This window comes from Piliocolobus tephrosceles, chromosome X, assembly GCF_002776525.5.
Source record: "Piliocolobus tephrosceles isolate RC106 chromosome X, ASM277652v3, whole genome shotgun sequence".
Classification (NCBI taxonomy): Eukaryota; Metazoa; Chordata; class Mammalia; order Primates; family Cercopithecidae; genus Piliocolobus; species Piliocolobus tephrosceles.
This window is the reverse complement of record NC_045455.1, coordinates 49826503-49843790: the sequence shown is the minus strand read 5'-3', so window position 1 is coordinate 49843790 and position 17288 is coordinate 49826503. Positions and strand designations below refer to the sequence as shown.

The following is a 17288-nucleotide window of genomic DNA, read 5'->3' as shown; positions in this document are numbered from 1 at the left end:
CTTTTACTTTTTCTAAAGGAGGGCTCTTAGAGAGGAAGACAGATGAGCTCTGAGCAGAGTACTGTAGACCAAGATGGCAAACTGTGAAAGACCATGGGAAACCCATGAGGCAGGAGTTTCCTTTTGCATCTGAGAGAATACTTAAGGGGACCTGCTATATAACAATCCTACTCCACTACCCTGCCATCTGCTCCCCTTCACAAGATAAAAAAAGGTAGATCTATTGGTGAATATCATAGACAAAACCTGCTGTTTTTTAACTGTCCAAGAGAAACATTATAGAGCATTCCCCTTAACCCCATTATTTCCATTAAGAAGAGTGAGTTAGAGAGATAAAGTGACTTGTTAAAAGTCACAAGTTACTTCGACCTGGGATGAATTTAGAGCTTCTAATTCCAAAAACAAGGCCACATGCTGCTGCCTGTTATTGATAGATAATATTAATTTTATATGAATAATGGTAATTACAACGAGCATGACCAAAATAAAATAAAACCATATGTGCCAATTACAATAGCCTCAAGTGAAAGTGCAGCCACTGGCCATTCTATATAATAAAACATTTGAAAAGGAAGGATAGGCAGTGTCAGAGTGGCACAGAAAAGCTAATTGCAAGGCGAAGTGTAACAGAAAGTTAAATTTCCTAAGCAAGCAGAGCAATTAATTTTATAAACACAGAAAGACATCATCTATAATCTGGAAATATTCAAAACATGTAGATCAATATAATTCACCAAGTTTTACCACTGTAGAGTTCTGTCACCAATATTTTCATGTTGGTCATCAGAACCTTAAAGTTTTATTCATGCTAAAATTAAGTAAGCCTGGACACATATGCAAACTCAGAGCATCTGTCATCTCTCACTTCAATTGTGGGATACTAGATGTCAACACCTAGTAATCTAGATCTAAAATGTTTCCATCTAAAGTTTGACTAAGTTATAAATATTATACCCATGATAACTCATAAGAATATCATTTATTGTAGTAACAAGATAGCAGCAATATTTTTCACTAGAAATCTGTTACACTGCTCAAATTCTGGACAACAAAACAGGTGGGGTCCCTGTAATACAAACTTGATGTGTATTTGCACAATGAATTCCATAGCTAGTCTTAGTCTTATATGAAACATATTTGCCATTTCATTCTAGCGATGGATGTTGTGGTCTTTGCTGAGGGAGAATAGCTATTCAGAAAGCTATTCTATTAAGATGAGAAGGATAAGCGCTGGTCTTTATGCCTCTAACAGATTGCTTCCCAGTTCCATGAATTAAGGTTAAAAGGCACTCATGATGTCTCTAGGACTTATGATAAGTTTTCTGTAGCCTATGAGATGGAGGAAGAAAAGTTTCCAGAAGCCAAAATAACTTTAAAGGCAGAGATAACATTTGTGTAGAGTTAAACTATGTCAGCCTATTCCACAGTTAGAGTTGACAAGGTTAAATTTCTGATTTTCTTTTATTAAGTAAGCCAGCCTTCAGAGAGATAAAAGATGCGTTCCCATACATCATTTCAGAATTTACTTAGACTAATGGTACTTAAGAATGATCATGTGCACTTACATTTACATATCACACATATTTTCTATAGGGTCGCTGTTCCTGGTACATATATTTAATCCAAGCATATATCAATGGGAGGTCACTTTTATTTTATTCACAATTTTCAAAGCTAAGACTTCTAGTTGCTATTAGTGAATACAAGTACTTTCAAATGATACTCAAAAAAAATAGTCACAGAATTAGATTAACTATGTGATCTTGTGTCTATGGAGTTTGACTGAATTAGAATTAAATAGCTTTGAAGCACAGGTTCATTACAATTGTAATGAAGTAAAATTGTCAGATCATTCCCACCTCCTATTCAGAAAACTGACAGGAAGTGTGGCTTATTTTTCCCTTGTTATATGTCTCAGGTACATTATTCCTCTCAGTACTCTATCAAACCTCTGTCCAGTTTCGGGTTGTTTCATGTCCAGAAAACTCCAACTGCCTTGTTTTTAACCAGCCTCTGGCTTTTCACATTTTTAGTAGTCTGCTCTAAGTATGAGGATAACACAATTATTTTCCTCCTGTACCATCTTGATGACATCATTATATGTTTGAAACTAGAGTACAGGTGGATAAAACTTAATTATCAATCCTTTCCCACTTACATTTATGTAACCCAAGCAGTGTTCTCTTGACTGTCTCCCCAGTATTCCATGTTTTCCCATTATAAATCTTTTGAGATTGAGTCATGTATTTTACATTGCTTTATAAACATACACATTGACACCTGAACAATTTTATGGATGTGTAATTTTTTTTTTTTTTTTTTGAAACAGAGTCTCGCTCTGTCGCCCAGGCTGGAGTGCAGGTGCGATCTTGGCTCACTGCAAGCTCTGTCTCCCAGGTTCAAGTGATTCTCCTGCCTCAGCCTCCCAAGTAGCTGGGATTACAGGCATGCGCCACCATGCCTGGATAATTTTTTTTTTTTTTTTTCTCAGTAGAGATGGGGTTTCGCCATGTTATCCAGGCTGATCTCCAGCTCCTGGTCTCAGGTGATCAACCTGCTTCGGCCTTCCAAAATATTGGGATTACAGGTGTGAGCCACCGTACCTAGCCACATAATGCATTTTAATTCATGATAATTATATTCCTGTGAGTGAAAAAAGGCCAAAGACATCTTGAAATTTTATCCAATATTTAAACTTTATACATAAAAATAAACGTATAAATTTAAGTTTTAAAAACTATTAAAAATATAAAACAAAATACCTCCTCTTCCCCACCCAACTGAAGCACAATGGCTTAGTTTCAGACCTGCGGCTTATCGCTCAGACATGCCCGATAGTTATAAGCTGGGCTCCTTGTCTACAAACAATGAGGGTTTGTTTGTTTGTTTGTTTGTTTTCCGTTCATTTCCTCTCCAAGGCAGTCCAAATTGTCTTTCTTAATACAATTATCTTTCCAAAGTTTAACATACACTTTTGTATACAAAGCCTTAGGAATAGCCTTATCAAACTCTGAAGTAAATACACCAAGTCACATTACTAAGAATGTAATGTGTGTTAGTTTGCTTTGGATGCTAAGGAAAAACCTCCACAGTAAACCTGTTGCCAGATTGACACGTGTTAAAATTTTGGTATCAGGGATGCTTCTGGTGCTTTGGCTAACCTAAATCCCCCATGCTGTATCATAAAGCCCCAGTATCTAGTTCCATGTTTGGTGGAAAGAAGGGTAACAATCTACTATGCTCTCAAAATGTACTTTGAATTACTTTGGTTTGGGGATCTCACCTCCATAAATAGGAGAATGGGAGACCACTAAGTGTAGAACTTTGAGAAGCAAAAGAGATTGTTTTGTTTGGAACTATGTCCTTTGTGTGTCTTCCCTTTTCCCTACGTATACCATATTAAAACTCTTTAAAAAATATTAGCCTAGGAGTAACAAAAATATGCACTACGTAAGTATGTAAAACATACACTGAGAGGCAGTGTAGTGTGGACTAGAGCTCTGGACTCAATTTTGAGCACCAAAGTTCAAATACCTGTGCTATTATAGGAGTGGACATTGGAGGGCTTATGTATATTCTCTGCACTTTAAATTCTATATCTATAAAATTATGAAGTATAATACCTGATGCATTATGAGGCTATTGTGAGCATCAGAAATCAAGTAGATAAATGTACTAGGTGAAAATCGTATGTAACCATTATAAAGTAGAATGAAGGATATATAACCAATGCATCCCAATTCTTATACTCTATCTCCCCAGCTGTGAAACCTAGAATGAATTTATTTTGTTTATTCCTGCCTAGGTCTTTAAGCTCTCTAAAGCTATATTTCTCCACAGTCCTTGGGACTGATTTGGTATCATCTGACTTCTAATTAATATGCCTTTAGTTACTTATTAAAGATCAATGTTGAAAACATAAATAAAATATCACTAACCTTTCAAAGATCCTATTAAGCATCCAAAATGGATGTAGGGTAATCTATAATTAGTTGTTACATAAAATTCATCAGTCAGTTTTTAGTCTTCGTAGAATTATTCTCATCAAGGCCAGAAATATTTTATTCCTCCAAAATAATTTTGAAGCATTGAACAAAAGGCTTTACCAAATTATTACAATTTATGACTTTTATTCTTTCTTTTCTTAATTACAGAAATCAAACCAGGAATATTTTTCAGACACAAATAATACTGGCTCAGCTCTGATTCAGTAGGCTCACATCATTTAAACTCAAGAGTACCTTGACAGCACCAGAAGAAAAATAGGAAAGTAAGAAGTGCCTTAGAAGTATGATATTATCATTTATCGCAAAGGATACAATAGATAAGGTGGGGTATTAGTATATTATTTATTTGTTACTTTATTTTTATCTAAAATACAAAAATTTTACAAGGTGGTATTATGATCTAGCCTCCCTGTATAGCAGAGTCCTCCCAGACTGCTCTCATTTCTACTGAGCACTCAAGCAACCTGTGTGAGAGTTGACGTCCATATGTCTTAAGGGCAGTGGAGTGGTTTATATTCTTTCCAATTGATCCATGTTAACTGAGAATGGGTTTTCTGCCTGGATTGAGGACAGTCACCAAGTGTGACGCATGTGACTCACAGCAGCAGCACGAGTAAGCACTTTAGTGTTTCAATATGATTTCTCCAGTCAAGAAGTGATTTTTTTTTTTCCCTTATACAAATATATTGAATTGAGTTTCAAAGAAATATCAAAGCATATTTTCTTGGAGACTGTCCCTAAGAGCTGAACATTAATTTTTTAACTGGAAATTACCTTAAAGAAGTAATTTTTAAACCTTGTTTTTGTCTCTGAACTATAGTTAATATTTTAATTTGTCAGTTTTCAGTTAACCGTTCAAAAATGTCATTTTCTAACAGCTTTCCACTTACCTTTTCTTTTCTTATTTTCAAGAAAATAAGTTAAAAAGTATTTCCACTTTAAATTAGATGCTGTATTTTTGCTCTATGTTAGCTATAGGAATTTAGGAATTTGTGAAGTTATAATAGAGGAAGACTGAAAATAGTACGTCATGTCATACAGCATATATCATTTAACCAAGGTAGGTTCTGCTACAGACTAAACTGTAATTTCAGTGCTTTTATAACTATAACTTTGAGTCAAAGCCCTCAGCCATAGTTGCCTATATGACTGTGTGATTGGCAGACACTGAGTGCTTGACAATTAATTCTGATTTTTACTGAGATCTAGGAAAACTAGATTAAACAGTCTGAAAATAAATGTTTTAAAAAGTTAGCATTAACTGATTCTGGGAGCTGCTCAGTGACTGAAGGTGCAGATTCAATTCCAGTATATAATTTCAACTAATTATCTCAGCTCCCCTTATCTTTCCTCCTCATTTCCCAGCCCTGTTCCCCTAAGGAATCTATGCTCAACGTTTTCCAAGTTCCTTTTTCTTTGAGAGAGTATAGCACTGTAAAAAGAATGTCCCCAGTTGATGAAGAACAATATGATTCATGGTGCTCTCTAACATCTTTCCCTGTGGCTAATACATGGAATGGGCTTTTAATAAAATATCCAGGGATCTCTTTTTAACTCTTGTCAACCAAAGACAGCCTTACTGTTTCTCAGCTCTTAATAGTGTGTGCCTGTGTGTCTCCATGCGTGCGTTGTGAAGTTTGTGTGTAAATGCAATTGTGCACAGGTACGATGAATGGAAAATATAAAAATAGACCTCTCTAAAATGATACAGATAGCACTCTATATGAATTTTCTTTTATAGCTTAGCCAAAATCTACTGAAGCAAAATAGGTCTTTCTTATTATAAGAGAGTACTGCATTTCTAGAGAAAAAAAAAAAATGCATAACTTTGCAATAGCTACAATAAAAACATCTGGTAGCTGTTGTGAATATAAACGTTGTATTAAGCACTTAAACTGCATCTTTTCAGTGCTAATTAAATGAATTTAACCCAATTAGAGGATTAGAAACACTTTGTAAGTGCTCAATAGCAAGACAGGCTGAGAAACATTGCACTTCATCACTTCATTCCCTTACACGCCACTTGCACATGGCATGAATCATATAGAAGTCTGTTCAGTACTTATTTTGATAGTCTCTTCCTGTTTTTCTCTGCTCTTTAAAATCCACTGGTCCAATAGCTTGGCACTGGCTGCTTATTCAGGATGCTTGCTAATTCACCAAGTAATTGCTCATAGGGTCCCATTTTCAGAATTGAAAGTAGAAGTGGGGAGATCTTCTGTTTCCTGCTGATCCAGTGACATATTTAGAAGCAGTTGTCTATACAAGTGTCTGCCTCAGCATGTCCTGCAGCAAAATTCGGCACCCACCATAAGCACTTGCCCATGCTGCATATTTACCATGTTTCAGACTCTCATTCTTTCTGCCAACACCTACTGTGCTTCAACTATAGCCCACTGGACAGATTTGTTGACAGTGCTGGGTTTGTTTTCCACCCTACTCCTCTGCTAAGGTGAAAGGAGGAAAATGTAATTTGTCAGGGGAAAAAAAGCCCAGTCTTAAAAGAAAAGATCAAGGACAAAATAACTTCCAGAAAAAAAATTAAATTTTTCTGGTATAGTAGAGTTAAAAAATAGATCTAACAGACTTTTAAGACTTGTTTTATTTTTACTTGAGAGAAAAAAGAAACCCTGCACGTAATCATACAATTCTGCATAAAACAAATGCCAGCAGTATGCTATGTGTTCAAGTACGAATGGCCTCTATTCATCACATTCAGCCTTAGCACAAGATCATTCCTGAACTGCCTACTATATTTTAAGCAAAAAGGATACTGTTTGGAAAAAATTAGGCTCACATCTGACAGGCTATGAAATTTGTTGAGAATAAATGTGTGTTGTGGGATATTTTATTTACATCTGAGATAATATCTCATAATGTACTTTGCCATTTTAAGAGAAAATTATACTTGGAAGGATCCTGATTAGGAGTCAGTCGAATCAATCTCAGAAAATCATGGACACATTTTTAAACTGTGCTAAGAAGAGAAAGTTTGTGTGTCTGTGTATATGTGTGTGTGTTTGTGTGTGTGTACATCCATGTGTGTTTGCATATCCTGGAACATATTCAGTTATTTAAAACAATAATTTATATTGCATAAAAAATAAGACAAACAAGGCTCCAAGGCTTCCATACAACTGGGGTGACTTTTCAAATTATAGTCACGTCTCATTGTTACTGGGAAAAATCCAGTCTTGGCAAATCTATAAATGAATGAGATGAAGGTTGGTCAACACATACTGAAATATTATTATGGGAGTCCTCTGGCCCCAAACTTTGTGAGCACGAGAGGACAAGCAAATGGTTACAATACATCTCTTTATTTGAATTAACACTTGCTGGAATTTCTCATTGGGCATATCCACGTGCATTAAGGAACTATCATATAAATGATCCAAAATTATCTGAAGATTTGGTGAAATAAATTTTTTAGGGAGTATAAAATGGCCCAAAATGTTTTATGACTTAATGAGAAAAATTATTGAAACTGGTGATCAACCCAAATGAATTAGCAGAAGGTTTGTTTTTCTGCAAATCTTTATTGATCCTCTGGTTGTTTCAGTTACTCTGCTAGGTATAGGGAATACAACTAGGAACAAGACAGAGTATCCCCATGAGGGTTACACTTAAGTGGCAATAAATGAGTAGACAATTCAGACTTGCTCTGTCTCGGAACTTAGAAACAACAAGTTCCTTGGCAAGAAAGCAAGAAAGCTATGAGACTTTACCTGAAGCACAATGTATTTATTTAACTTCTATGTTTATTTAGGAGATAGGTTACAGAAAGATTAAATGAAAATAGAGAGGGGCTACAGAAGGGAGGATTCTGTACGTTGCCTCCTTGGTAGTCTTGCAGTGAGATAACTAAATGCTAAATTAAAGTAATTGCAGATTGTGGTAAATGTTATAAAGCAAAGGAAGAGAGTGCAGTCAGGGAGATGACAGAGACTCAAGGTTGCCAGCAGGGTTTGCTAAAAAGCAAAGAGAAGGCTGCTCTCAGTGGTCCCACTAAAATGAGGATTCAAAGCCTCTCTACGCTCCTTGGCTTACCTAGGAAAGAATTTCCTTCCAAACTTCTGAGGCATTTAGATGTGCTAAGTAACTTTCCACTATGAAGCGATACTGCTGTGCCCATTCAAAGGAGATGGAGGAAACCAGAAACAAGAAGATATATGCCAGCGAGCATACGCCTTGTTAGAATGAGGCCTTCAATCAGCTCTGAACAAGCCACTGTTGTCCATGATAATCTTCATTTTTTTCAAAAGAGAATGCTGCCAAACCCTTTCATTAATACAATTGACACAGTTCTAATTCTTGAATCAATGGAGCTCACCAGTTGTTCACTGATTTATTACTTTTTGGTAGTTCACTGGCTCAACAAATAAATACTGATGATTCTACAGACTCCAGTGCTGGTCTCTAGGGAAACAAAGACCTTTAAGGAACACTTAAGTCTCATGGATGAGGCACGCACACAAGTCAACAGAGGAGGGGAAAATGCTATGACAGGGAGATACTTGTGTGCTATAAAAGCACTGAGGTCTAGCCTCTCAGAGGAGGGGTGGTCAGAGAAAGCTTCCTTGGAGGATGACTCCTGGGATCTATTCCATAGGAAGGACATTTTGGGCAAAAGGAACCAGAGGAGAAGGGGATAGAGCAGTGTGCATTAGAAAAATCACACTGCTTAGCACAACTCTAAAGAAAGGGGTGTGTGTGTGTGTGTGTGTGTGTGTATAATCATTATGTGAAAACTTATGTACTTATTAATTCTGCTCTTTCACAGAACTAAACAGGAATGTGTTTATGAATGTTCATTGAGATGACAAGCTCATTTCAATGCAGTTTGAGTTTTACTCTCTTAGCATTTAAGGCATTATTTGCTCTCTTACATTGATGCTGACAGATGCTTGGTTTATATTTAACCTAAAGGTGGCATTTACAACCACAAAGACTTTTAATTATGATAGAATGGAAAACATACAGAATTCCCACTGCAAGGAAGGCTTTCTTACTAGCACACGTCAAATGCAAGGTAAGATGTAAAAAGACAATAATAAGGAACTTTTATCTTAGGTAAGAGAAATAAGCAAGTAGTATGTATAGATTTGCAGGAACAAGAATAATATAGTAGTCTTAGCATAATTGTCAAAGGATACGATGGAGATTTTATTTTTAACCTGCTCCCAGACATTAACTGCATGTGACATAAGAAATCTGAAATTCCCTTTGCTACAGCAGTATAGCACTGAGGTAGAAATGATGGACTAGGCACCCTGTACGATGGCCAGACCAGCAGGGTGCCATGTTCTGCACAATCCAGCTTCAAGCCACTGTCCTTTGGCAAAATGTTTTCTTCTCTGTCTTGTAGTAAACAGTTGTGTCCCCAAGGACCAACTACCTCTGTGAAGGATAAAAATTACTTTAGATAGAAATTTTAAAATAGAATGACTTAAGAACGAAGAACTTTATTTTTCATTTTGTTTGTCTTTTTCTTCTGTATAAAAATTACAGGTTAAAAATGGAAACAGGAAAACTTAGACTTCTTTCAGAAAAAGGTTTTGAAGGGTTATTTTTGTTGATTAGGATAAGCATCAAGAAAACATTTGTTTCAGCCTGTTTGCTTTGATGTTTAAAGTATATATTACTAACAGAATGATTTAAGTTCAATTCTGTAAAAAATGCATGTGACCCTGTGATAGTTAATGTTCTATGTCAATTTGTTAGTCCATGGAATCCAGATATCTGGCCAGTCATCAATATAAAGGTCCCTGTGAAGGTATTTTTCAGATGAAATTAACATTTAAATCAGTAAACTCTTACTGATACGTAGTAATTATACACGTGATATTTTGATACATGCATACAATGTGTAATGATCAAATCTGGGTAATTAAGATACTTATCACTTGAACATTGATCATTTCTTTGGGTTGAGAACATTTCAAATATTGTCTTCTAGGTATTTTCAAATATGCTTTTTTTGTTAACTATAGTCACTCTACTGTGCTATCAAATATATGGTACTTATTTATTCCATCAAACTGTGTTTCCTTAACCCATTAACCAACCTTTCTTCATCTCCCTACCCCACTACCCTTCCCAGCCTCTAGTAGCCACCATTCTGCACTCTGCTTTTATGATACCAACCTTTTAATCTCCCACATATGAGTGAGAATATGTGATATTTGGCTTTCTGTGTCTGGCTCACTTCACTTAAAATAAGGGAACATTGATGTTGCTGCAAATGACAGTATTTCATTCTTTTTTATGGCTGAAAAATCAGCAGGTTTTTAAGTAAAGAAAACACCTCCGTAATGTGGATGGTGGGCCTCATCCCATCAGATTGAAGATTTGAAGAGAATAAATGATGGAGACCCCCAATAGAAGGGGAAATTTTGCCTCTAGAATGCAACATCAACTCTTCTCTCCAGCCTGCCCTCCTACCATACAAAGTTTGGACTTGCCAGCCTCCACAATCATGTGAGCCAAATTTTTAAATCTCTCTTTTTCTGTTTCTCTGGAAAATCTAATACTCACTCTTACAATAAGTATGTCTTTACTACTAAAAAACAGTTTTATTGTCAGGTCATACCATACAACTAATTTTTCTTTATAACTTACTTTTCATGCTTACTTGGTGGAATATTTGTGACTCAGGGCACACGCTCCTATTAGCTTCACAACAAAAAATGTTCTTTTGATTCATATTTTATGAAGATCAGATAAAGGCATGAATTTCTATATTTGAACCTGTAATTGTATACTACAAGCTACCCCATATAAACATGTAATATTTTACAGCATATTTATATTCATTAGTTTCATATTATTTAGTTTTACTCCCCCAAATAGGTATTTCTATACCTATCTATTCAATAGGTGATAAAAGAAGACATGAATCTTGCCTAAAGCTTCATAAAACAATGTGTGGCATAGTTAGGAATGAAATTCATCTAAATAGCTTTCAAACCCTTGTTTTTTTTTTTTTTTTTCATCACATCACAGTTGCCTAAGTCAAAATCATACACTATAGAAATCCTTACCATTTGCTTAGGGTGTTATTATTTGTTAGCCCAGCAGGACATATAAAAGAAAGCAATAGGCGATCATCCTTATACAATGAGCAAACTCACTTCTACTTATATTGAAGTACAACATTTCTAGATCCTAATTGTTTTTCTCATTTGGTTTTTGAGGGTTGTGTCATTTCCTACTTATCTCCTCTTAAAATCGAGCTTGCTCTGACATTTTCTGCATGCTTAATAATATTTAGGTATTTCCTAGCTTGTTAGCTTGTTTAGATAATAACAGCAACACTAACAACCAACACCAACATAAAACAATAAAACCAATTAAGTGAACAAACAAAAAATGCTAACATTTTTGGAGTACTTATATACCAGGGACCATGCCAATATCAGATACATATTATCTTATGTAATTCTTAATAACCTTGAGAAGTAGATCTTTTTATTCTTATTTTAGCAAAGAATAAATGGAAAATCAGAAACATTAATTTGTGTAAAAAAACTGAGCTATTAAGAGGGCATGAAAGGATTTAAACCAAGAGATGTCTGATTTCAAAGCTTATAGCCACAGTGGTAGGCAGGATGAAATATTGTGTTACTGTGAAATCTGTTTTGACTTTACAACTTTTCTTCTTGACAGTTTTTATTTTATGATTTTTAACAATAAATAAGAGGAACTTGACTATTTTCTTCATAAACCAGTAACATATTAGTATAAAGTACAAGGCGGTGTCCACTGTATTTGAGAGCATGGTTTCTAGAGGCCTATACTGCCAATGTCAAGTAAGGTTTGCTGCACAAGACTGGTCTAGCAATAATCTGGCTTTTGGCAGAGCACACACTGGAAAACCCATGAGAATAAATCATCAAACTCCATTCCCCAACATCCTCTGGACTGTGGCCCTTTCTAAAGATAAGCAGTCATGTGTGGTAATGGGTACATAATGGAAAGAGAAACCTTCCAAATAAATGAGATATGAAAGACCCTGTCTAGAGAATCTGTAGGAATCTACTCCCTATGTACAGGAGTCATAGGACTACTAGAGATCTTGTTAACTTTGTCAATGTAAGTGTCACTTAAAAAGTATATATAAGAAACAATTTGTCCTACATTTCAGTACCCCACTTAAAGGCACTGCAGAATTTTTTTTTTTTAATTTACAAAATCCACAGTACTGTACCCACTGAGAATACATGTTTGGATCGTCAGAAGTGGGTAAGATTTGGTGCTAAATGCAAAATCACAATGCAGACCTGATGTGGCCTATGTTATATACTTCAGAGCTGTTCAAACTGAATTAGAGAGATGATGTCACCCTCTAAGAATAACAAAACTATCTCAATGATTTTAATAGAGATTTTGGAATTAAAAGTTTATTATAAATTTACAAAGAAGAGAAATATGTTAATATAAAATAGCCTATGGATGCTTTTAAAAATGCCAAATAATCTTTGATAGACCATAAATAAAGAAAAAATAGTTTAATTTTATTGTAGCTTTATGAAGAGGACAATAAATGAATTTGCTGTTGGATATAATGAGGTTGAAGTTAAATTTAATAATTCATATGCTTTCTAGGTTTTGAATAATAAGATGCATGTTGGTAATCTGTGGCTCTTTAACATCATTTTCTTTGTTTATCCTAATGGAGAAGTCAGCATAGAAACTATTTTTTGGTTGTTTTGTCAACCTCAGCCCAGAAGCATCTTCCTCCTAATTCCAAATACTCTATTTTTCAGCAAGTAAATATAGGCAGTTGGATTAAATGCATTATATTATATGCAAGCTACCGAGATATTTCTTAAAAAACTGAAGTAAAAAGTAACAAAATTCTCTTTTGCAGTTATAGAAGATACTGTTAAATAATTAGAAAATTTTGTCCTTAAAATAATTTTTTTTCTTTCCCTTAGGGAGTATTTATTTCCCTAAAATAAAGTTTGAAGATCATTTGAATATAAATTAACATCAGATACTAAGTAGATGGTATGATGAGTATGCCTATAAAATCACTATGGGAATATAATAACAGTAAAAGCAATATTTGGTATATTCCCAATATCAAATATAAAACCACTTCATAAGAAATACTAAAAATGATGTAAGGTCAAAATTAGACTAAATAATAATTATAAAACTTTCTACTCAATTTACATATATTTATCAACTAGATTGCCCTGAAAATTATTCCTGGACATTTTATTTGGTCTTTGGAGATAAATGCAAACACACAAATAAACGATAACTCTTCTTGAAAAACTACATGGGCGATTTGCCCAAAAGATCTCAGAGTTCTGCATTCTGGAAGGCCCTTGGTGATTGAGGTATGAGAGTAGAATATCTGGCTTTTAATGATTATATCCTATCTCAAAACTGGTTAATCCCAAGACTCGCACTACTGAATTGCAATCCTGTTATTCAGTATTTCCAATATTTCCAACTGTCTTCATGGGATGCAAACTCATCTGGAGGTACTCATTCAAACAAACAAACAGAAATACAGACTTCTTGGCTATTAATGTCTGATAATAACTTTTATTTCTGAGTTTAGGACAAGGACATCTCAAGCAATTTAAGGATATTTTAAATTGTACTAGGAGACTTTGAGATTATAGTCATAACCACTACACAAAGTAAATAAAAGGACAATGAGATCTCATGTTTATTTAAGAAACATTTGTTTCAAATGAAGAGAAATGCAATTAAATGCATTTTTAGCCTGATCTTGGAAGGCAAATCTGTGCTTCTGATTTTAGAAACTCAAAATACCACTAAGAGTATGGCAACAGTGTTGAATAACATACACTACAATAAAGGTGGATAAAGAGAATGTCCACATTCAGGGAACAAGCTTCTCTTCTCCACTGAAATCAGATGGACCTGGCTCCAGATAACTGTATATTTTACATGTGAGCCTTGTGACTTTGGGAAGTTGATTAGGCAGCCAAAACCTCAGTTTTCATATTCATACATAAGGATGATAATGTCTACCTCTCAAAATTGTTGCAAAGCTTCTTGAAACACAAGAAGGAAATCATGTAGCATAGTACATGGAACATAGTAGGTGTTCAATTAACACATTCCCACTCTTTCTTTTTCCTTCCTTTTCTGCCTCCCTAACACCTGTCTTTCTTATGTCTATATTATCACAATCCTTACTGAATCATGTGCACTGGAACATGAACCTGAAGTGTTCAAAACATGATTTAGCTTACTATCCCTAGTATTAACATTTTTTTGATAACTAATAATTAAAATGAGAGGTTTTACAAATTTTAAGATGGCAAAAAATGATAGAAACAGCATCAAAGTTATATTTTGGGTCTGAAAGTAAATATTTTCTGAAGCTCTTTAGTATTTGGTTTCATAATTATTTATTTCACAAACTTAATAATATTTTAAAATAAGAGAATACTTATTTTTAAGACATTACATTCAATAGCAGATGAGCCCTTTCTCTTCTCAGCATAATTTACTGTGAAAGGTGTGTGTATGTGGAGGGCTGGGGGTGGTTCTGTGTGAGAAATTCTATCTGCCCTCTAGCTAAGTTTGTTTCAGTGGAAATGAGATCCTGACCACTGGGTTGATGGATGTACACATAACTGACTTGTTCAATTCTAATTTAATTCTGGAAATCTATCTCCTTTATGACTTTAATTTTTCTGACATGAAAACGTTCTATCTTTTTAGGCTTCCATTGCTTCTGCAGAGATGAAGTATTCTCTTGGCGGAAGAGAAAAAAAAAAGAAGTAAAGAAGCAGCAATAAACAATTCCACAAAACCAATTTTCACATTGGCAGAAAAACACAAGAACTCCAAATAGCCATAACTTGAAACAGTGGCAGATTCTTGGCAGTGTGTGATTTGAGATTATTAATGAAAACCTTTACCAAAAACATGCACATCCTTTAGTTTCAGGAGACGAATTTTTCACCTATGCAATTGTCTGAAAGTATATTAGACCAGAAGAGAGAAAACGTAACTTCAGCCCTCAGTGTGGCCACAGTTGTAGCTTTTATGATCACAGGTGAGATGAAACAAATCCAGTAAGGTATTCATTTTTATTGTCTGTAGTAATGAGAACAAAGAAAGTAACAGTATTACTTTATTTTTTAAACTTAATTAACAGTATCCTTAAATAGGAGAATACCTATTTTTAAGACATTATACTCAATGAGCCCTTTCTCTTCTCAGCATGATTTATTGTGAGAGATGTGTGTGTGGTGGCGGATGGGGGTGAACCTAAAGGGACTTTTTCTACACCTCTTTTGATTAACTTAAGTTTTAGAGAGAACCACATTCCTCTGGCATTCTGACTACATTAGTAATGCATCTTTTTATCAAAGACATACTTTTACTTCCTTCTTTATATCACAGATATTTTGTTGAAAACGATTAAGATAGTATTTCTAGAATATAATAAAACATTCAGAATAGCATTGCTAAGCAAATACCCCGGGTCATGATTATATATTTTTTACAATGTTTGTGCAATTGCTTTATTTTACATTAGGAAACAGATAAAATGCATCCATTCATTTTTCTTTTTAATCTTAATCTTTTTGAACATGCATTTGTGGTTGAGTCAAATAGCAGAATGAAAAAATAGCTCTATCCACACTATGGGGCACTTTTTAAAAAAGGGAATATTATAGCAACCTGTGGCTTCTTCTAGTTCATTTCTCTGGTTTTCTTCACAACTTCTATCATATCAAAAATGCCCTTTATTCAGCTTTTGTTTCTCTAGGCACAAAATTTTGATTCTCTTTGAAGCTGAATCCCCCAACACCTCTTAAACATCTATTGTTCCTAAGGCTTAGCAACCTACTGACATGAACTTCCTCCTTCGTCTTCGCTGTGCAGCTATACTTGGAGAGAATGATAAAGATGAGATTTCTCAAACCAAAAGTTAACCATTGTTTTCCTCAATTAAAAAAATCCAGAGTAATTACACATATCTAGCCATTTGAGTAAATAAATAATGTAATGGCAGTATATTATTTTCAAATATTTCAAATTAAACCCTTTATATGGTGAAACCAAAATTCATTTGGCAAGAGAGAAGAAACAGCTAATGTTTGAAAAGTCCTGAGGAGCTTATCTTTTTTTGTCCTCAACCAGTCTGAGGCTAGCAATTTTCCTCAGCTAGGAGAAAGGTAGAGTTGGGAGGCATGAAAGAACCTAAAATCTTTTCTTGAAGGGATAGTTTTCATGGTGACACTTTTCTACTACATGACTTGTTTTTACTGCCCCAAACCAATGGGCTTAAATGAATTTGAGCAATATGTAATATCGGAAAGACTAGATGTAGATTTTTAATCGTAAACAAAACTGAGTTCTTTTCACGTTTCAGTTATGCCCTTGGAAGGGTGGTTCAAAAACATGACAGCTAAACCCTCTCAAAGATAGTCTTCCAAAAGGATCTGGCAAATATGTGCCACTTCACACTTCACATGCTGACTTTCTTGAAAAGACTTTATTCTTTTTAATCTAAGCTTTCTTTTTAAGTTATTTCCATGGTTAATTCATTTAATCCTGACATAAAATCTCTAGTCACAGGCACTGTCTGATTCTCTACTATACAAAGAGGTGAGGTGTTCTGCTCAGATCGCCTACCTGTGTGATGACCCAATGTACGACAAGTAGGTCATGGGTAAACAGACATTTCTTTCTTTTACAAAATCTGAATTTAATCTTTTTTTTTTTTTTTTTTTTTTTTTGAGACACAGTCTCACTCATGACTCACTGAAGCCTCAACTCTCCTGGGCTCAAGCAATCCTCCCACATCAGCATCCCACATAGCTGGGACTACAATCATTACAATCATGCATCACTTCAGTCAGCTAATGTTTTAATTTTTTTGTAGAGACCGGGTCTTACTTTGTTACCCAGGCTGCTCTCAAACTCCTGAGCTCAAGCAATCCTCATGCCTTGGCCACTCAAAGTACTGGAATTACAAGCATGAGCCACCACGCCTGACCAACTTGCTTTAAAAGAAGACACTTGTTTTTAAATGCTGTTTTAGGTTCTGGCTATGCAAACGGTGACACAAGGAGCTGTGGCAGGGCAGTGGCGTCACCTAAGAGGTTGTTAGAAATGTCAAGTCTTAGCCCAGCCCCCACCTCAGATCTCCTGAATCAGAACCTGCAATTTTAACAAACCTACAAGTGATTCCTATGCACATTAGAGCTAGAAAAGCACCAACCTAATTAATGATTCTGTTGATTTTTCTGCTGTGCAAGTGACCCATAGACA

The 17288-nt window shown here is 35.0% G+C and overlaps 1 protein-coding gene across 4 annotated transcripts in view; it reads right to left on the bottom strand.

Moving 5' to 3' along the window:
• Window positions 1-17288, bottom strand: part of PCDH9 (protocadherin 9) — a 953506-nt gene that overhangs the window by 28854 nt on the left and 907364 nt on the right. The gene's annotated exons all lie outside the window — the stretch shown is intronic.